The following is a 14,335-nucleotide window of genomic DNA, read 5'->3' on the forward strand; positions in this document are numbered from 1 at the left end:
CTTACCAATGATCAAGTTAAAATAACTGCTTCAAAACTAGAAGTTGCCATCCTGTTAATAAATGGCATCAATTAAGAGGTCATTGATTGAGAAATGGAAATGTAGTGTTTTGCTGTAGATCTCTCAAATGCTTTACAGTACAAGTCAGTATTAAGAGTCATCTTGAAACTTAATATCATATATTCAAGACAAATTTAATCCTAGGACAGCTGTAAAATATAGAGTGAGTGAACAAAGATGGCTGACATATTTTGGTTTATTTAGAGGCTAGCTAGCTAAATTATTTCACGTTGCAGTTATTCACATCAGAAATTTTGTGTAGCACTGTTGTTATAGCTATTGATTTGTACAAATCTGAGAGAAACTGTAGGAATAAAGCCATTTTCCAGGTTTTGTCCAAACTGTTCGCCTTCATTAATCAAGACTTCTGAGTTCACCACTACCTCCAATGGCTGTCTCTTCTTCTGAAGAAAGCTGTACCCTATTTTAGAAACATCAGTACCTGGGAGATACTCTGCTCCATCCAGCTGGGGCTGACAGATGATTTCCAGCATGGGGCATATTCTGATAGGCAGACATCTCCAGGGTGGCAGTCCTTAAGGAAAGGATGTTATACATAGATACCCTGCAGGTAAAAGCAATGCAGACCTGATCAACTTCCACTCCTGTCTCCTACATGACCAGCCATGTGATCACAGATCTCTGACACAGCTCCTCTAAGCATGAGAGGTGCTGCTGAAGTCAAACTCTGTCTTCTTGGAAAATAATTTGCCTTTTTTTAAACTGAGCAAATTCATCTTCTGGTGATCTGCCAGTCTTAGCAGTTTGCCTGTGCCATTTCACCCTGCCCAAGCCAGAAGGGGAGATTTCAGACATGATGCTAAAAGCTGTCTGCTAGAACAGGAAGTGATTCCAAGACTGGTCTGCTCACCACAGATATCAAAAAGAAGTCAGATAAGATTTGCTCTGCAATGATCTTCTGTAGCAATGGAGTCTCTGGCTGTTTGTAAGACTACATGCACAGTGTCTCAAAATATTACTTCTTGCTGTTAGATTGGCTTTTCTAGTCTTCATGGCACAGCAAGAAAAGTGTACCCAGTGTGTCCTTGGCAACAGCAATTTAGCTGTACGAAGATTATTTTCTCCTATATAGTTAGGAAGAATAAAAATCACCTACTACACCCTTGTTAAACAGATGAGGTAATTCAACTGAAGGATAAAATCTTACTTGGAAATTTGCGAATAGGTTATTCTGCTTTTAGATAAATTAACTGAACAGGGCCTTTCTGGCACTTTCTGCCTCATCGTGCTTCAAAGACTTCTTCTGGCTTGTGCACAAACTCATATTCTGCTCTCCCTAAGAAACGATGAAGATAACGCTGAAAAAGTTCTCCTTTGAAACATCATCCATTTCTGATATATCACTGCAGCCTGGAGAGCACTTCTGATAATATCACTGTTGTCTGCAGATCGTGACCCAGTAATTTGTCTCTTTTAGGACTTACACTGAAATTGGTATCAAAATAGGTAACGTGTGCAGAACAATCTCAGCAAACTGGATCAGTGTAAGCATTGCCAGAGCAATACAAGAGGAGAGAAAGCATCCCCAGTGAGATTCAGTATAGAGCACTGGTGACATTGGACATTAGAATATCCTAAGATTTTGATCACGGAGGAAGAAAAAAGAAAGGTGACAATTTCACAGTCTGCTCTTATATTTAAAAGTATCGAGGGTCTACTTTGCAATAGCTGACAGAAGTGCTTTTGACAGCACAGTAACAAAGCAATGCCTGGCTTGCTCTAGTAACCTTTTCCCCTTGTATGTATCTATCTATTGATCATAAAACTCCTCTGGCCTAGAGAATGCCTCTTCCTCAGTGTTTATTACATTATTAAGATGATGAAATTTGAGGTAAACAAAAAGGGAATGATTCTTATCTGAGGATTTCCTCCCTTGAGCCTTTTGTCCCAGATCCATCCAACCTGGCCTTGTAGGTGCCTTTCCTAAGTGCCTGATGGTGTGGCTGGCTCAAGCCAGGCCAGAAAGTCTGAGCAGGGAGTTTCTCACACACAAATCTTCTCTCTTCTCTGCTTCCTCCATGCTGATGTGCCTAATTACAATCCCAGTCATCCTAGTTTCCATCTGCTGGGAGGAGGGACGGGAAAGAGGAGCTCTTTGTCCACAGTTAAGATGAGAATAACCCTCTGGCTTGTCCTCTCTTCCTTTGGCTGTCTATGCAGAGAGCCAGCTGCTGCCAGAGACAGCTCCAGCAGCATGCCTGGAACAGGACAAAGTTATCTATTTCAGGTTTTTTGTCCTCCTTGTCTCCCTATGGACTATATCTGCAGAGATCAGAACTGTCACAAGCAGTGGAAGGCTGTATTATAAATGGGAATTAATTTACTTTTAAATAAGTATTTTGATTTGTTCACAGTTTTTAAGACCCAATGATGTGGTCTGGGGAAGATTCAGTGGGCTGTTTCTCTGCTCCAGATACAATGAAAGAGCTGGTCTGTTGCCAGCCGTGGAGGAGGGAGGAGGAGGGAATTAGAATATGCAGCATTTAAGGAAAAAGTCAGTTAAAAATAAAACTTAATTCTGTAGATACAGTTCTACTCATGAATTGAACTGCAGTTCAGAGAAGGGAGATGCAGAGGAAGTTAATTTATAATGACCACACACATCCTAAAATGGATTGAGGTGGATTTCAGAACATACTGCTTAGTTGTAGGCCAGCAATCAGAGTTTTTCAATCTGCTGCTTCCTCCAAATGTGTGAAAAACAGCCTTGTGGATTCACATAACTGCTCAGTTGCCAGTTGATGCCTACATCTTGCCCTCAGCACAGTGATATTTTATGCACAGACAAAAAAAGCAGTTCTAGAAGGGGAAAGAGATTTTTATATGAACCTGTATTTCAGCAAAGGTATATCTTACACCATCATAACTAAGAACAGGGTTTGTCCTAAAGATCATAGCGAAATTAATGTAAAGGATACATTTATTTGCAGAGAATGTGGATATATGTTAGGTATGTGTCTGTATATATAGGTATGGATAGATATACAAGGTGATTGTTCACAAAAAGTGAATTCCACATGGAGCGAGACTGGTCCTAAATATCTTCAGAAAAATTTTTGTTTGCACTTTAATTCAAATGTTAGAGGCCTTATATGGCTCTACTGTCTGAAAACCTGTGTTGTTTTGCCATATCTTCTGTTAATAACAGTTGCCAAACAGTCCACATTAAAAAAATACGAGACTATTTTCTTTTTTTTTAATGCCACATACAAAATAGTACTTGAAATTTTCTCAGTGGTAATTTGTGTGAAGGGGCAAAGGGACTATTTACACAGACAAAGCTGCAGTTTCCAGACCTGAATCTTTGCTCATTCCATGTGAACCATGTGCCTTTAAGAACTGCTCTCTATCCTCATAATTCCTTATTATAGGAAATTGCAGTTAGCAGCAATCAGGTTAAATATTTAAATATTTTTTATTTGATTGAGGGGATTAAATTCACATTTCCAATTTAAAATATTTTCCCATCCTAACTACAAGTCCTGGTTGTATGTTTTAAAGCTTTTTTAAAATGTCAATACTGACTTAATGTGAAAACACACTACTATCTTTTTCTTGTCATTTAAAGGCAGACTCATTCTCTAGCAGGTACCAAATAATGTATTATTTTGATTCTTCATTCCCCTTCTCTATCCCTTTCCCCACAGCTGAATTTAAGTGTCATATCTGGAGAAAATCCTCATAATGAAATTGCTGACAGAATCTGGTCAAGAACAGTGGGATCTCTTGGTAGAGGATCAAGTCCAACTCTTTTTCTGTAGTCTATATTTTCTTTTTTTTTTTTTTAGTCTAAATGACTTAGATATTTCCAAGTACAAGGCTTGGGGGAAAGGAATTGTGCTGACCTCTTCTTTGAAGTAAGATTAAAAAAAGGACAAGGAGAAAGTCTATTAAAATGTGGCTGCCTTCCATGCTTTTTAAAAATGTGCTGTTTGTGTGTACAATGCCTGCCAAGGAGTCTGTCTGCATCTTGTGTGTTCCAGTCAACAGTGTACGCCCTTCAATTGCATCTCATCTCCATTTTCGGGCAACTCCATCTCACCTTTTTTATCTGAGAATATCATCAGTACAGTCATCTGTGCCTTTTTCATAGTGGTTTCAACTCTCAGGCTGCTGGGGCAGCTGAACCCCAGTGCTGTTGATAGCCCAGGTAGGGTGGCACTTGGAGCCAGTGGGATGGATTTTGGGGCAAGAGCTGGATTCATGTTGTCCTGAGGTTGGCTTTCTTTTTAAAATCTAGACCATTAAAGCCATTTCATTCTAATCTAAAAGAGCACAAATATTGCAATGCTAAGCATAGCTTGGGAGCTCTGCTGCTTTGTGGGGGAATATTCTCCATGTGGAGTATTTCCAGAAGCTCAGCAGTGGCTGTTACCTGGGATTGCTAAAAGGCATCCAGTGCAGGAGCTGTGCTTTGTAGGCCAGCACTTTCTGCTAGTTGCTGGCTTCACTGCCACACATTGGAGCCTGCAGCCCCTCGCTGAGCTCACTGCTGATCCTGCAGACTGAGTGATCATTGATCTCAGCAGAAGCAAGGAGATCAATTGGGAACCAGGAAGGTTTTTGATTACTAAGGTAAAATTTTGCTCCCATGACTGTGTCCCATTTCCAAGCTCCTGCTGGATCTGAATTCTGAACTCTGCTTCTCGTGGGCACAGACTCCTACCTCACGATTACTAGTAATTATGCATCTAATTCGGGGGTCAGAGACACTTACTTCTTTCCTGAGACACACACCCAGATTGTATCCTGGGTGCACATCAAGACAAGGCCGTTGCATCTGCTGTTTTTTCCCCTACTTTGCCTTCATTTGGAAGGAGTGTGTGCAGCTAAAGGAGGAGTTGTTCTGCATTTTGTCAAATCCCCACCTGAACCATCAGAGGCCTTAGGACACAGCTTCTTGCATCTCAGAGCATCCCTTCCTAAAGTTCACACTCAGTGGCAGTCTGATGGCTTTTAATGAGGGGCTCTTCATCCTCAGGGTTAAATCCTCACCTTCCTCCCCTGTTTAAACAGAAGGATATGTATTCCACCTTTATATAATTGGTTATAAAAAAATGAAGATTTTAAGAAAAACAACCCGAGTAAGATAATTTGAGTACAGTCTGTTTATAGCCAAATACCATTAGAAAACAAATGTTTCCAGGTGTTGCTCGGAGTGAAGGATGAAGTAAGCCTGATGGCATGGGCAAACAAGTTCTACACGCTTGGGTTCACCACAGCAACCCTGCGGCTCCCTCTGTGCCTCAGGCAGCCCAGAGCAACATCCACATGTGCTGGAAGTGCCGCTCCTGGGCCGGAGGTGCTTGGCAATCGTTCCCATCCCACCCGAACCAATGTCTTTGGCCACCTGGAGAGCAGCAGAGCAAACTTTAGACCAACCTGCTGCGCACTGGGGAACTTGTCAGCTGTCTCTGGGTGGACATGGAGGAATGGCAGTTCCTTAACCCGAGGAGCAAGGATGCAGTGGGAGCAGCAAGTAATGGAATTGCTGGCTTTGAAATTCATGCATTTTTGGAGCATGGGAGGTTTTCAGAAAATTCGGAGCCCTATCCATCCTCTTAAATAGAGGTCAGTTTAAGATGACACTCAGGGTACCACACTTTGTTATTATTTAGAGCAGTAATGCTTCTCACTAGCCATGACCATATTGCAGCAAGTAATGCTGCCCAAGGGGAATGGATCTATAGAGTAAAAAACCCAAGGCAGACAGCTTAACACACACTCTCACACATATTTCTAGTTTAGACTGCTGTTCTCTTGCCCTATGGGCTGAATGTCCTCTGGATTCCACATCACATATCCTGATTTAGTTTCACCCAAAGGGAAACCAGCTTTCTGCCCCAGATTACTTTGGGATTGAAATGGAAGCATGGTAAGTTGGAATTTTGTGGAGCTGAAATGCTGATATGTACTCATCCCTTCTGTCTAAACAGGACTTCACTGCAAGAGCTCAGCAAGCTCAGACTCGAACTCAGGAGATGCTGAAGTTCTTCTTGTGAAATCATAAACCAGGGATTTATTATGGCAATTACATAATAATTATGTAATTGCTACAAAAGTGGGATTTGTCATAAAATCAGTTATCCTGTTAGCTTCTTGATGCAGATCAGATAACAATAATTTTATTCAAAAATATTTTCTAGCTTCCTACCTTATTTCATTCTCTGGATATAATGAAACACTGTAACAAATTATTCTGAAATTGCTCTTATTTCTCCATACTTTGCCTTTTATACAAATGTAAATGTAAATGTTATGGAGACAGATGTTGCATTTTTTGACAATTTTTTAAAATTACTATTCCAAATAGAAAGGAAACAAACTCAACATGGAGTGAAACATAAAATAGGTCACTTCTGGGTTTACATTACTTAAAACTGTAAAATAATCTAACATGTCTTTTTCACTTTTAATATTATTTTTTGGCAAAGTAATTTTGAAAACAACAAAACATTTAAAGTTATTTTAATGACAAACTACTCTTTTCCGTACAAGCTGAAAGTTACCAGAATAATAAAGCATGTGAAGAGTTTAAATTTTGATGATTATTGACTTCCCAGTGGAAAATATTCTCAGTAAACTGATTAGTTGCTTCTTTAAAAACAAGAGGGAAGATAAACAATATTTAGTTGGAGAATATTTTAGCTATCCAATAGGCAAAGCAACTATAAAGTTTCAAAACTTCCTCCAGGTTCTTCACCATCACTGTCTGAGATAACCTTCTAATTATGACTGCCACCATTTGGGAGCTTTGTGATGGGTATTTCTTTAACTGAAAAAATAATAAGGAATGTGAATTGTGATTTGTGTATGATACACATGTTTTTATAACTTTTTCCCTAATAACACCATGAGATGTAACACAGCCTGGTCATGCCCACTAAGGGTTTTGGTACAAAGAAAAAGCAATTTTCACCATACAACATTCAGATGTAACTTTTTGGACTCCTATATTGATATATGCAGCTTTATATGATTCCTGTATTTATATGGCTTCTATATTGAGGGGCTTTATATTTCTTCTGTAAACAGTCATCTCCCCTAATCCACACTGTATGGAACAATTTGAACATAACATTATTAATGGGAAGGTAGTCACCCACAGAAAGTATAATCATATTTGATTTTAGAAAATAACAATAAACTTAGCATGCTGTCTGGATCTCACTTGCCTATTTCCTTTTTACAAAAGGATATTTGGAATATGGATAATTTATAAACAAATAATATTATATTATTAATCCCTAATCGCCATGGCTACTGGAATCCTCTTGTTGCACGTGTAGAGCAGCACGAGTCAGAGAAGGATGGAAATGTGGGAATCATTACAAAAGAAAGGATAATTTCCTTTATTTTACGTACTGGTATAAGTGGCAAAGCTGTTTTGTCTTTATGTGAGGAGTTGGTGAGAAAAAAAGCAATACTGTACACAAACACCATAAACCAGGTTCTTGCAAGTGAGAGTGCACAAAGTTATTGGTGGGCTAGTCAGATTTAGATCCTGATCTTTGTCCATGGTGTTGTTATAGACCTTTCTGGAACTTTCCATTTGTTGTCATACTGGGAGCTGTGAGAATACCACCAGCTTGAGAGTCACTCTCTTGTAATGTCACTTTAAAGTAGTGGTAAGTACTCAGCCTTGTACAGTCATGTTTTTAAACTTTTTTTTCTTCTTGCTGTATGAAAGACCCAGGCAACCAACTGGAGTGTTATTGTTGTTATTATTATTATTATTAAAAAAAAAACAAACACAAAAATACCTATACATAAGTACCCTAAAATTGAGCTTTCCCACACCACTACCTCTATTTTTCACTTACAGTAATCTCAGACAGTTCTTGGAGCAACAGTGTGGGAAACTTTAAAGCAGACTTCAGTGAAGTTTACTTTTTTAACAAACATGTTTTAAATACCCTTCTATGTAACCTTTGAACCAACCAGAAGCAGCTTAGTCCTCTTCTAGATAGCTTGAGTAACTACTTTAAAATGCAAATAGAAATTAGAGGAGGAAGTTTTTGCCTCTTGATTGAAATAACTTGGAAGAAAAAACCTCTATTAGTCTCCACACACTGATTATTCTTTGACTTTTCCTTATCAGTTTCTTTTCCATTTACTTTTAGTTTCCCTATTTCTGAATTCAATTTCCCCTAGTCTCATCTTTGTGGAATATTTATCCTGCCACAAGCTATTCCCCAAGGCTGTGGATATCTGCTTTCCAATCTAGCTGCAGAGGTAACTGCTCTGAAGGACATGGTCACCTTTTATATAGGCTCACCAGCTGCTCCTTCTCCTTGCATTCCTGCATATTTTTTTAAACAGTACTATACTGCCTGTTAGCATAGTCAATATTTTAATACTCTCTCCTCTCTGTCTATTTATTAAAAGGCACTTTTAAGATTCCTTCCCAAATAAAGCATGTTAATGATTTTTTTATTCTTTTTCCACTGTAAGTTTACTCCCAAATATGGTATGTTTGGCATGTATCTCGTATCTCTCAAGGCTCCTAGTGGAGTGGATACTTACAACTCAGAGTAGATATTAAAAAACAAAAATGGGATTTACAAAGACTATGCTTCCATATAATGTATTTCAAGAAAAGTAGCAGAAATGAAAGCATTTAAATACACAAGAGCCATAAAGTTGTTAAACCAAGACGCTTAGGTACTACTGTAGTCACGGAAGGACCATAAGCAATAAAAAGATCCACTTTTGGAACACAAAGTGTATACAAGACTATAGAAAACAAGTAATTCAGCATATGCAAAGAGGATTTGTGGCTGTTTCTGGCTACAGGAAGTCTCAAAAGTTGACAACAGGAGTCATTCCAGAATGACAGTTCCATAAAAAACAGTGAAGCAACAATTTACTTCTATCTACAGTTCTGCGTAATTGCATAATTCCCTGCCCCAATTAGATGTCTAATTCCATGAAAAATTCCATCTTCAAAAGGAAAACAGTGGCCAAGAATCAAGCTGAAATGAACCCACTAGTGAGAACTGAAAACTGGGGATTGCAAAGTCAGGTCTTTGGAAAATTACCATAAGATGTATATTAAAAATTATTAAAAATGGCTCCAGAAATCAGAAGGACTAGTTTTGTCTCCACTCCTTCCTAAATAAGAATAAAAAATTGCAAAATATGCAAGGCTAGATCACATTAGAGAATTCTCATAAATTATATATTACATAGTTGGACATTAAACTGTTAATCCAGGAAAGCTTCAGAGTATGGGTTTCCAATTTCCACTTTATGAATTTTTGTCAGCACAGCTTCCTGTGGTCAGATGATGTATCCTGTCAGTGCCAGGCTTTTTTTTCCCCAAATACTTAATTGAAATTTAATGACGTGCAGAATCTCACACACCGGTGCTTTGTTGAAAGGCAGTGCTAGAGACCATTTCCATTTTTTTGTTCCTGATTGCACCTTTGTGATTTCTTACTATATTAATTCTTGTAAGCATGTCTAATTTTCTCACTGAAGACTTAACCACGTGAGCCTTAATTAAACACATTAGTAGTCATGGAACAATTAACGTAAGTCTTCCACAGAAAAAATTGGTCTGCAGGGAAGAGGAGTCGAACAGTGAGCATACTGTGTGCTAGCACTTTATTTACAGAGGCCACGCTGAGAAAACCCAAAATCAAATCAATATCAGTTTGCCTAAAGAAGAAACTATCATACTTCAAGGACTGAGACACTAAAGTCTTCTTCTTGCCTATTATTCTTAATACATGGCCGCTGTCCTGGAGCTTAATCAGAATTCATGAAGCTGCTGAAGTTGAAAAATATTATTGATCTTGTTAAAGATGCAACAGCACCAGACTGAGAAGATAGAACCTCCAGAGGAAAGAGAGGATGGGAGCCTCTGGGAGAAGCTGAAGCAGCTACACTTCACTCAGTGTTTAACTCACTGCCATGAGAATCCAGAGGCATTTTTCTTTCACAGATCAAGAGCTTTAAAGCCAGGGCACAATTGCCCCATGTTGAGCACTTACATCTCTCCACCTACAGCTGCAAAGTATGCCTTCCTGGTCATCATCAACAATGTTTTAATTAACTTTGGAGGCTTAATTCCTTTTTCACTTAATCCCATCTAACGCCACTGGAAACAGAGGAGTGGCATAGGTGTAACTGGATGGGAATTTAGAAATTGTAGGTTACAAGGATGTTACAGATGGGCTAATGTGACTGACACAGTGGGTACTAACACAGAGAGAAATCATCTAAGTATACTTTTGTATCCTACATTATTTTGTGTACTCTAGAGTGCAAATTAATTGCTATTAATTAGGGGGCATTTTGTTTAGACTGATCCAAAATATTTTTTCATTTTTTTCATGAGGAACAGAAAAACTGCAGAAGGCCCAATTCAAGTAAGTTGTTACTTTTCACAGGAAATTGCTTGTTTTATTCAGAAGTAACTAGAACAAGAGGAGTCAAAACACTCAGTTCACAGACTGGAGTTGGGGGTACCCTCTGCTGAACACCTGCATGGTTATGCTGCTTCACTCACTGAGATGTGAGAAACTGGGTCAAATTTGGAGGATCCTTCAGCCTCAAGGACCTGGATATTTGGAGCTGAATCTCCCTCAGTCTCTCCTGCTGTAACTCTTCCTCTAATATTACTAATCCTCCCTCTATATAAAATGCATAATAAGTATTAGGTCAAGTCAGAGCCCATCCCCTAAGACACAAACTCCTTACTTCTGGTCCTCATAATTTTTCCCACTGCCAATGGATCAAAGGGATGGAAAGAATGATGGCAGAGAAGGAGAGCAACTGGCTCTTGCTTCCCATCCCAGTCTGAGGAGGGCAGAGGATTGTGCAGCTGGACACTTTCAGGGTGATGACCTTGAGCTCCTCCTCCCCTTTCCTGTGCCCTGCCCTTAGAGGTGCTGCTCCACCCTGATGTTTACTCACGCGCACAAAATACACCAGTATCAGGAACAGGGATTGGGGACCTCATCCCAGGAAGGACTGTAGCATGGTAATTAAAGGACTTATTTAAATAGGAAATTTAGAAGTTCAATTCAAATAATCCCATAAAGAAGAAGGTCTTGGCCATACAGCGCCCAAGTTCTACATTATTCAAGTGCCAAGTATTGCATCAAAGGAGGCACCTTTCGTTTCCTCCTCCAGCTTTATTTATCTAGGTAAAAAAGCCAGCTGAAACTATTTGGCAAATCTGATGCAGATTAAAGAGGGGGAAAACTAAGCCCAGTACTTTTGATAATTACTGTAGTCATCTAAAACATTCACCCAGCTGAACACCACAGCGGTATTCTTACAGCACACCTGTGCAGGCAGGATTGTCAAGCTAAACTGGAATTCATTTTATCTCTTCACTGCAGGTGAAAATTAAAAGTTAAAACCAGAAAGAAGCAACACAGGTCTTCTAGCTAGCAACCGCTCTCTTGATAAAAGATGATGTGCAGCTGCTCTTATCAGGGTAAAAGCTGCTGCCAGAGAGGTAAGAAAGAATTTTTAGATTCACTTCCATTGCAAAAGGAATGGAATCAGCTGGGTGAGCTGTGCTGATTGGGGGAATACTTTCTGACTCCCTACTCTTTCCAGAAATGGCCTTTTCTATTGTGTCTGTCCTTACCTGCCAGCCCAGACCATTCTTTGGTTGGTGAGGGGACACCCCATCTTCCAGCAGGGAGAGAGAAGCCCAGGCACTTGCCCCCTGTGCTTGTCCTCCAGGAATGCTGGGCAATGATGGAGCCGTGAGCCGGACCGCAGCACTTGCGTGCTGTGCAAAGGGCTCTGCTGTGCTTCAATTTCATGTCACTGATATATTTCCCAAAAACCATGGAGCAGTTAATCCTTCAGCTCCACTGTGTTATTCAGGTAGTGTCATAGCTGATTTTTTCACTTATAATGTGTAAATTCTGTATTTATGATCTATCCAACTTGAGAGTTAATTGATAAAGCTTCATGAAGAAAAGAATTAGAAAAAGGCCATCTCAATATTAACAAGTATTTATGGAGTATGCCCCATTGCAAAGATGAATTCTATTCTGATTTTCCTACATTGAAAAGCAAACTTCTGCCTCTTACAACACTCTTCTGAAATCAGCCTTGATTTGATATGGTCTGTGCAGTGAGGTCTAACCTTGTCTTGCAGCTGTGGATCCATGTGTGTCAACCCACGTATGTCATGTATGTTTTAAGCAAATAATGGCATGCAAAGTGTTTTATTTCAAGACTGAAACATTGTTCCAGGACAGGTAGTATAGGAGTGAGGCCAGGTGGGTGGACCTTTGAAGGATTTTTTCCAAGGCAAGGAAGGGACCATGATAAAGCTCTCTCTGATCTTCTAGGTGTGATTGTAAAAAGACCAATGAAGAGAGAGGGTACTTACTTTAAGATACAGCAAACACTGTGTTCCCATTGATAATCCATACTAGCCCACTGTGTGTAAAGCAGTAATTAGTCTTGCACAAAAAGTGAAAAATAATCTCAGTATATTGTCTGAGAAACAGGAAATACCTGTTCAGAAAAAAAAAAAAAAAAGGCAGTGGGACAACTATAGAGTATGTACTATCAGCAATAAGTATACTGAAAAATAAACACTTCAAAAGGACAGAATTGCCCTTGTGGGACTTCCTTGGGACTTCCTTGTCTTTCCAGAGTAAACATACCAGTATGACTATAAATAGACATCTAAGAAATCATATACAGTTTGAACCATTTAGGATTGATTTGGGAAAACATGAAAAAGCTTCTCATAGAAAGTCCATTGACATGTTTTATTGGTGTTGATAGCTACATGTTTTCTCTATGTCTGTAACATGCTCAGTAAATCAGGAAGAAAATAAGATATGTGGATACAAAAATTAACTGATAATGCTGACTCTCGTTATCCAATTAATTTCTTGTAGAAGTTTGTTTCTCAAATCAGCCATGGACTACACCAGAATTGTGATGTACCATTATTATAAATAGGACAGCAATAGATTGAAATCAAGGTTTTTCTTTCCAAAGATATATATGCTGATGCTGATATATAACAGAATTTAGCACATCAACTAACTTATTTGTTTTTCTTAAAAGCCTGTCAAGTAAATACAATAAGCAAATCCTTTTCTCTCCTGAATCTGTATGAATTTGTAATAGTGTCCTTATATATTCAATACTTTTCTCCTAAAGAGTCAGGTTTCCTTGTTTGGCAGAATACTTTTAATTAAGGCACACCCATAAACACTGGAATGTTGGAGGATGATTTTTGGAGCTGCTGCTGCATGCTTGTGAGTATACTACACTTCTTGAAAGAAAATGGTGGTTTCAAGATAAACCTAAATGTCTTATAACAGCTTTTTCTGTACTTTTAATTTATGCTACTTTTGAACATGTTAAATTTTAGTTTATATGTAGGCTCAGCCCAATACTTTTTTACCAAGTGCGTAGGGGAGTGATGCACTACAGGCTGTAATTAAGGGGCAGGTTGGAACTGCCTGAAATATGCGTATCTTCATCATTTATTCCTAAAATGCTATTATTACCTGAACTCTCTGTAGTTTCAGCACTAAATATCCTTTCCTTCCCTCTGCACTGGGGTGGAAAGGTGGTGGGAGGGAAGCAAAGTTATTTTTACTTCTGTGGCTGCCAAGCTGTGTGCCAGAGGCTCCAAGAGCCCACACAAGCTGGGGGATAGAGCTGGGCTGCCAAGGGCTGTGCTAGCTCTGGGAAAAGCTGGGATTTTCCAAACACTAAGATATCCTCAGAGAGATGGTGTTGGACTACGGGCCACTCAAAGCCAATACACAAATACTAACAGCCTACCTGCCTAATGTAAACATTTAAAAGCAAGAGGTGTGTATTAATGTGGTGCTCAGATGTCACAGCAGTATCCATTCCATGCATCAAATCCAATGCCCCTGTCAAAGGACCAAAGGGATCCCACCCATGTGTGTATTACTGTTTATACACACATTACTATTGCAACAGCTCAGCCATTGGGATCTTTGCTCTCATAAACTTTATGGTTATTTTTACATAGTGGCAAAGTCCTTCCTGTACAGCTATTTAAGTTCTTGAATGTTTCTACGAGACTAATGCCAACTAAAATTCTTTATTTGCATATAATAAAGTGGGATATCTTTAGTGTTGTTTAGCATAGCTAGCTTATATATATGGCAAATAGCAACAAAATAAAGAAATTGAAATGTAATTAACTGTTTGAGGGGAATTTGTTAATGAGAATTCTTCCTTGGAAAGCTTGCTACTTGAAAGAAGGAAAGCTGATTTA

General features: G+C 39.0%; 1 long non-coding RNA gene across 1 annotated transcript; it reads left to right on the plus strand.

Annotated features, from left to right (window-relative positions):
• Positions 1-435: 435 nt before the first annotated feature.
• Positions 436-12,544, plus strand: LOC140682616 (uncharacterized). Its single transcript, XR_012054522.1, has 2 exons — positions 436-7,709; positions 11,436-12,544. It is a non-coding gene; the product is annotated as an uncharacterized lncRNA (long non-coding RNA).
• The last annotated feature ends 1,791 nt before the right edge of the window (positions 12,545-14,335 follow it).

This window comes from Taeniopygia guttata, chromosome 2, assembly GCF_048771995.1.
Source record: "Taeniopygia guttata chromosome 2, bTaeGut7.mat, whole genome shotgun sequence".
Taxonomy (NCBI): domain Eukaryota; kingdom Metazoa; phylum Chordata; class Aves; order Passeriformes; family Estrildidae; genus Taeniopygia; species Taeniopygia guttata.